At 41.5% G+C, this 7,241-nt stretch overlaps 1 long non-coding RNA gene across 20 annotated transcripts in view; it reads left to right on the top strand.

Moving 5' to 3' along the window:
• The window catches only part of LOC142827195 (uncharacterized), a 58,653-nt gene that overhangs the window by 570 nt on the left and 50,842 nt on the right, over positions 1-7,241 (top strand). For 11 of the 20 annotated variants that reach the window (XR_012901708.1, XR_012901705.1, XR_012901703.1 and 8 more), the window contains exon 2: positions 2,046-2,479. The exons of 5 other annotated variants lie outside the window; for them this stretch is intronic. This is a non-coding gene — a long non-coding RNA (uncharacterized LOC142827195). The remainder of the gene's footprint in view (positions 1-2,045; positions 2,480-7,241) is intronic. 4 more of the 20 variants (XR_012901701.1, XR_012901710.1, XR_012901706.1 and 1 more) reach the window with 1 other exon arrangement.

The following is a 7,241-nucleotide window of genomic DNA, read 5'->3' as shown; positions in this document are numbered from 1 at the left end:
GTATTTGCCTGCTCTTGCACCGGGCTGCCTAAAAAGCACCAGCCAAGTCCGCGAACACTAAAATGTAACACGGTGACTGGTTACTGCAGAATAGTGATAGAAATGTAGCCGTGTTAGTCTGGGGTAGCTGAAGCAAAATGCAGGACAATGTAGCACTTTAAAGACTAACAAGATGGTTTATTAGATGATGAGCTTTCGTGGGCCAGACCCACTTCCTCAGATCAAATAATGGAAGAAAATAGTCACAACCATATATACCAAAGGATACAATTAAAAAAAAATGAACAAATATGAAAAGGACAAATCACATTGCAGAACAGGAGGGGGATGCGGGGGGGGGGGGTAGGAAGGAAGGTAAGTGTCTGTGAATTGATGATATTAAAGGTAGGGAGAGTGGGATGTTTGTGAGTTAATGGTATTACAGGTGATAATTGGGGAAACTGTCTTGGTAATGGGTGAGATAGTTCAAATTCTTGTTAAGTCCTTGTTGGCAAGTGTCGAATTTTAACATGAATGACAGTTCAGAGGATTCCCTTTCAAGTGCAGATGTAAAAGGTCTTTGTAGCAGAATGCAGGTGGCTAAGTCATTTAGAGAGTGTCCTTTCTGGTTAAAGTGGCAAGAAACTGTTTTCTCTTTGTGATCTTGTCTGATATCTGTTTTGTGGGCATTAATCCTTTGGCGAAGGTTACTGCAGTGTGAGCGCTGCACAATAGTTGCATTTCACCGGATTGAGTTTAGACGTTTTCGTAAAGATGCGAGAGGAAGCAATGTTTCCGTAGCCGTGCCCTGACACTTGTATTTGTAAACCTGATTTTTGAAGGCGAGCCGTTTTTAAATGAGGTGGCCGGAGGGGGACGCAAGACCCAACTAGATTTCCTGAAATGGGTACGGTAGACTGAAAAGTTGGGATCAGTGCTCCTAATTTTCCCACTTGTGCGGAAAGAATTGTGTTACGTGCACCAATGTGGAGGGGATGTGACATAGCCCAAAATGTTTATGTGACGGGTAGGGTGAGGGGTTTGAAGTGTAGGAGGGAGCTCAAGGTTGTGGTTTGGGGGGGCTGCAGTCTCTGGGGGTGCGGGCTCTGAGGTGCCACCAGAAATGAGAGGTTTGGGGTGCAGGCTGCACTGGGACTGCAATGGGAAGAGATGACTTCCCTGCCCCAGAGTGCAGCAGCACTTGGGCTGGTTTGGGGGGGGGGGGGAAGGCACCTTTCCCACAGCAGGCCTGGGGAAGAATCTCTCCCATCCGCAGCACCAAGTGCCTGCGCAGCACTTAATAGGCTGTTGCACAGTCGCGTGGCTTAGAGGGCACTTAAGTTGAGAGCCACTGTTTTGGAATTTCTAATTAGCGAACATAAGAATGGCCATACTGGATCAGACCAAAGGTCATCTAGCCCAGTATCCTGTCTACCAACAGTGGCCAGTACCAGATGCTCCAGAGGGAGGGAACACAACAAGTAGTCATCATGTGATCCCTCTGCTGTCATCCATTTCAGACAAGCAGAGGCTAGGGATACCATTCCTATCCATACTGGCTAATAGCCATTGGTGGACCTAACCTTCATTAATCTATTTAGCTCCTTTTTGAACGCTGTTAAAGTCCTACTCTTCACAACATCCTCTGGAAAGGAATTCCTTTTGTTTGTTTTAAACCTGCTGCCTATTAATTTCATTTGGTGACCCCTAGTCCTTATATTGTGGGAATAAGTAAATAACTTTTCCTTTTTCACTTTTTTCAAACAAGTCATGATTTTATAGATCTGTATCATATCCCCTCCCCCTTAGTCTCCTGTTGTCTAAGGTGAGAAGTCCAAGTCTTTTCAATCTCTCTTCATATGGGGCCCGTTCCAAACCCCTAATCATTTTAGTTGCTCTTTTCTGAACCTTTTCCAATGCCAATATATCTTTTTTGTGATGAGGTGACCACATTAGTATGCAGTATTCAAGATGTGGGCATACTATGGTTTTATACAGCAATAAGATATTCTGTCTTATTCTCTATCCCTTTTGTAATGATTCCTAATATTCTACTTCCCTTCTAGAGATGGGGAAGCCCACTGGTCTGAGTTTTAAAGGAAGAACATGAAGGGGAGCCACCTGCCGCCCTGCGCTGCTGCCTCTGTATTTTTAAACCGGTTCCCCTCACGGACCAACTCCTGCTTGTCACCCTGCACTTGGGGGCTCCCCAGGAGTGGTGCCGGGAGTGCATTAGCTGCTGGCCTCATCCCCAGAGGCATCAAATAATCGTGCAATTGTTAAGAATTGTTAATTGCCTATTTGTACCGATAGTCTTCTAATTTCTTTGCATTATTTATAAAAGTTTGATTGATTGAGCATAAAACTGGGATTTGAGCATAGAATTGAGCATTCTGGGTTCTAATCCCCAGCACACCAACACCAATCCTTTGTGATCTTACGATGCTGGTCCCTTCAAATGTATGCCTGGAATCAGAGAAACCCAGAAGGCAGGTCTTTGGTAAGTGTCTTATTATCAAATAGTGTCAGGGAATGAAAATGTACTGTTTTAGTTCAGGAGAGAATCATGCATTGCTTCCCATGAGACATTTCATATCTAGGGCTGTCGAACAAAATGTAACTTTTTCATCAGTGTTGGAAATAAGCCAGGACACTCTGGATGCAGGTGAAAACAAGCGGAGGATTTATTATACATCAGCTGATGGAGTGACACGCAGGGGTTACCCTGGTGAACACTGGTTAATTAACACAATACAATAGATTATATAGTCAGCAGGTGGACGGAGGAAAAATGATTTGATAGGTCTAGCAGCAAGACGAAATGAGCACATAAGCCAATAGAACTACTAAAGATTACATAATATCTCCGCCCATTGCAAAGTAACAGCTCGTTAATTAATATACAGGTGGTTATTGTTCAAATGCCAAAACATGTCAGCAAAACAGTAATAACATTTTAGTCTGCATAGATGATGATGTTGCTATAGCAGGCGGGTATGGCCTTGAGTTGGTGCAGCACTTGGTTCTCAGGCTTATTATCTAGGAGTGAAGCAAGACAGTTTAAGCAAATTTTATGAATGTTATCTTAAGCAAAATGTGTTACATTACCAACTGAGACCCTTTTCGAGTGTTTTAGAACGTGATTGCTATGGTGCCCAGGGTCTTTTACTGTCTGCAGTTCTTATCCTGACTGTGGTGTTCCTAGGCCTTAATCCTAGAATGGAGTTATTCTGTTTAGAGGCCTACTAGCACATTTAGGGCTGCCTCAGTTTACCCTACAGTTCCCTCCTTTTGACCTTAGGGTTCCCTGACCCGCCAGGTCAAATACAGTAATTTCAGGGTGTTTATTTTACACTGGAAGCGACGGCACAATATCAGTATCAGTATGAATGTTATGATTGAAACTCCCCACATAATTTGGCAAAACACTACCTAAATCCACCCCCAGGGTATTTCTTCACTGGTGAAGGCGCTGCCCATGATTTAGGTTTGACCTCTACTGCCTGGTTGAGTGCCTCAGAGGTAGGTGTTTGGCATGGTCCACGGTGTTTCCCTATCTGTGTGTACCTCAGACGGCCGGCCTCGATATATCTTTTGAGCATTGGCCACCAACTCCTTGATCTTTGCCTGCAGGGCCAGTAAACCCTCCTCTTGGTACTTACTTCCGCTGTGCCACTCAAGATCTCATGTTAAGTTACCCATCACTCCTGAAGTGCGATAGAGCCGCATTTCATCAACGGTCAGGATCGCCCGGTGGGGGACTGTTATGCACACAGACAGATATGTAGAGGGGCAAGATGGAGTGATCTGTCTGGGTAGTCAAACACCAGTAGGTACCGTTTATTTGGACCAGCTCGATGTTTGTTTTTCTGTGAGAATCACATTAAACCTAGGCAGATTCGTCATGATGTTAAATGGGCAAGTACATAAAATTTTTATCAAAGTGGGTGCAATAATCCCTGGATACAGGGAGGTTTCTACACCTTCACAATAAGCAATGCTCTCTACTCTATTTATATGCTCTTGCTTTGGTACAGGCAGGGAGGTTACCATTCTGAGCATTGTGAGTGAGGAGGCTAAAACAAACAGTTATACTATGGCCTGTCTAGGTGGGCCTTTGGGTCCTCAAGAATTTTTTACTTTTTTACTCTCATGGATAGGCACAGGGAAGATGGGGACTCACCACTTCTATAAGGGCTGGGTGGTAGTGGCTAAAGCTTTCTCTGTTCTTCAATACTGGCCTTTTAATTTCTTTAATTTAGTTCGATTAATTAACAATCAAATTAGTCTCTGGTCTAAATATCTGATTAGGTTTAGTGAAGTGGGCACAGAGCTGGACAGATCCTTCAAACTATTTAGGTTCACTTGATTAGCTTGGCTGGTGCTTAGGCCTTTACAAGCACTGGATATTACTGCATCTACTAGCCTGGACATAAGTGCTACTGACAGAGTTTCCAGGCCCAAACCAATCTGCGATGGTATCTGCTAAGCCCCGTCGTTGCCTAATTAGGCACTTGCCAATTCCATTAGCCAGTCTAGCACACAGCTGGTCTATACCAGTGTGGAACATCACCAAGGTAAGGACCAGTGACAGTTGTCTTAGTTCTGGGCCGGGTCTGTTCAGGGAATGATGCACAATTGGGAGGCTCTATTTTGTCCTCAAGGACTTGGTTAATAAAACTTAAATGAGGGCAATTTAGCAATGGCCTTTGTTTAACAAGTGACAGCCATGCCTTAGGGGTTACCTTTGTTTGGGCTTTAAGTGGTAAGCCTCAGTGGGAGTTAGTAGGTTTAACGTCAGTGGCCTGATGTTAGTGTTTAGTTTCTTTTCCACAATATTCCATACAAACTTTAACTCAGAGGACTGTGTATTCTTTGTCCTCGTAGTGTTCATGTTGTTACAATAAACAAATAATTATGTGTGAATGAGGGGAGGCCTAAGGTCGTGTATTCCCCATTGCTATTAGTGTGTATTTGTTCTATGTATGTGACTTGAAGGACGTTACATTGACTAGAGTCACTGTTTCTCTTATAGGACTAAGCATGGTTCACAGATGTTTAATTGTTAATAGGAACTCATGCAATTCCATAATTCTTGAGGCCTTTTAAGGCATCAGGCAGCAGTGAGTAGCAGGGCAAGTAGCTGTTATTGCAATGGTGAGGTTACTAGTTTCCTCATTGTTGTGGGCATCTTTACTTAAATATGCTGATGTCTCACTTGCCTGTGTTGTTACTTATAGATTTCTTATTATCTCTGGCTAAACCACTTTTATGGTTGGTGTGCAAATTTGCAGAAGCTAAATATTTTATTTATGTAGCCATTAAAGCAAAACCAGTCTGGTGGGGGAGAGGGCTGGTACCCGTCTCCCATCCTCCTGTTCATGTGATGCGCTCCTTGCTTCCTTCCAGTTCTTTTTTTGTTCACCTGTGGAGACATTGTTAACATTCTTCTAGCCTAAATAATTACTAAACTATTATCCTTTTACTGAATTTTAAAGTTGACAATTGATTAAGTTTAGAGTTGCCAATTGATTGGGCCCAATTATTAATTTTGTTGGTTTAAATCCATGCTTCTACTTAAATTATCCTTTCATTAAATTATCCTTTCATTAAAACAATTTCCTATACACAACAACATTTGCAATATGTATTACAATTAAGACACATAAGACAAACTTGGACAGAACACAAACTTATTATGTCATGACACAGAACTATGGTTTTTTGTTGTTTGTTTTTCTTCAGCTGGCACCAGCGCTTTCTGATGATCTGAAAGACAAGAAAACATTTCTACCCACATTGGGGTAGTGCATTATATTTAGAATACCTTTTCTTTACAGATGTTCTTTCCTAATTTTTATTATCTTGTTGTTACCTAATGGTATGCTTTGTTTTGCACACTAGCTTCAGAGGGTTTGAGTAAATTACTTCATTGTTCAATTATTAAGTTGAAGATGACATGCTTCAGTTTCCCTCTTGTACTGCAGTTCAGGCTCTTTTTTCCTTTAATGCGTGAAGCTTCAAATAATTTGCTGCCACAGAAACTTTTTCATAGAACAAGGCACTTGCTAGTTACTATTTTAGCAAGCAAAAGGTTTTCTTTTCCTGAAAAGAATCATATACAATGTTACAGGCTTACTTATGAGGGACAGTGCTCCCCCCTTTCTAGAACAGACAGGCAGTTTGCAGACACAACTTTGGATTTGAAAGCAAGCTAAAAGTGCTATCAACTCAGCCTTGAACAGAGACAGTGAAGTTTCAGGGCTTGGATTCTTAAAACAATGGTTTGTTTTCTTAAAGAGTAAATTTAACCTTAAGGATTGAATGTATAGATTTCATTCTTCTATACAGTTAACCAGTTAAGTATCAATCAAATTTCTTATTTACTTTCTACTATGCCCATAGGACTCTAAACTCTTTGCCTTTTCCTTTCACATGCTTTTTTTTTTTTTTTTTTTTCTCTTCTTTCTTATGGTCTATCTTGATTCCTGCTAAATGACCTTTCCTAATGACACAAGTTTATCCAATATTAATTTGGTAAGGAGAGCGGGCTTTCCAATTAGCCTCACACCTCCTTATTCTTTTCAATATGTAAATCTAATTGTGTATTATTGCAGTTAGCTATTATTAATTTTAAACTTCTTAGTATAGGGTTTTTATAATATCCATGCTGCAGCAGTTGATCTATGCTGCTGATTCTGGGGTGGATCACTTGCTCATGCTCTGTAAGGAGATTTATGTTGCAGAATGTGTCCCCTTGTTAGGGCAGATTTAGCTTCTGGTGATTACATCTTTAAATTTAATTTCTACCAGTTGCCTTTAAGGTGGCTTTTAGGTTACTTCCTCCCACGCCCTCAAGCTAATTATAACAGCGTGTGAGGGAAGGGTTTTAACTGGTTTTTTTTTTTTTTTTTTTTTTTCTGGACGGCCTCTGCTCGTGCGTTGTGAAACATCCTTGAATTGCCTGCGATTCCAGCCGGAGAGGCTGTAGTTATCTATTTGCTAACAAGGCCTTGAGAATCTCCTGAAGTTGGTTGGCAGACTTTCCTACTCTTGTATTGTGTTCTGTGTAAATGTTTCGAACTAAAATGCCTAGGGTTAATATGGCTTGATGGTCGGCAGGCATTCTTTCCTTGAGAATTTGGAGGAATACTTCCCATCAGCTGTTAAGTTTATTTGCTTTGAATCGGGCAAAGTTGTTACTAAAGCCCGTTTTTTTATTGGGAAGAGCTGATCTTTTTTAGTTATCTTTCATGCCTGCT

This window comes from Pelodiscus sinensis, chromosome 2 (assembly GCF_049634645.1).
Source record: "Pelodiscus sinensis isolate JC-2024 chromosome 2, ASM4963464v1, whole genome shotgun sequence".
In the NCBI taxonomy this organism is placed as follows: domain Eukaryota; kingdom Metazoa; phylum Chordata; order Testudines; family Trionychidae; genus Pelodiscus; species Pelodiscus sinensis.
The sequence above is the reverse complement of the archived record's forward strand: the minus strand, read 5'-3'. Positions and strand labels throughout refer to the sequence as shown.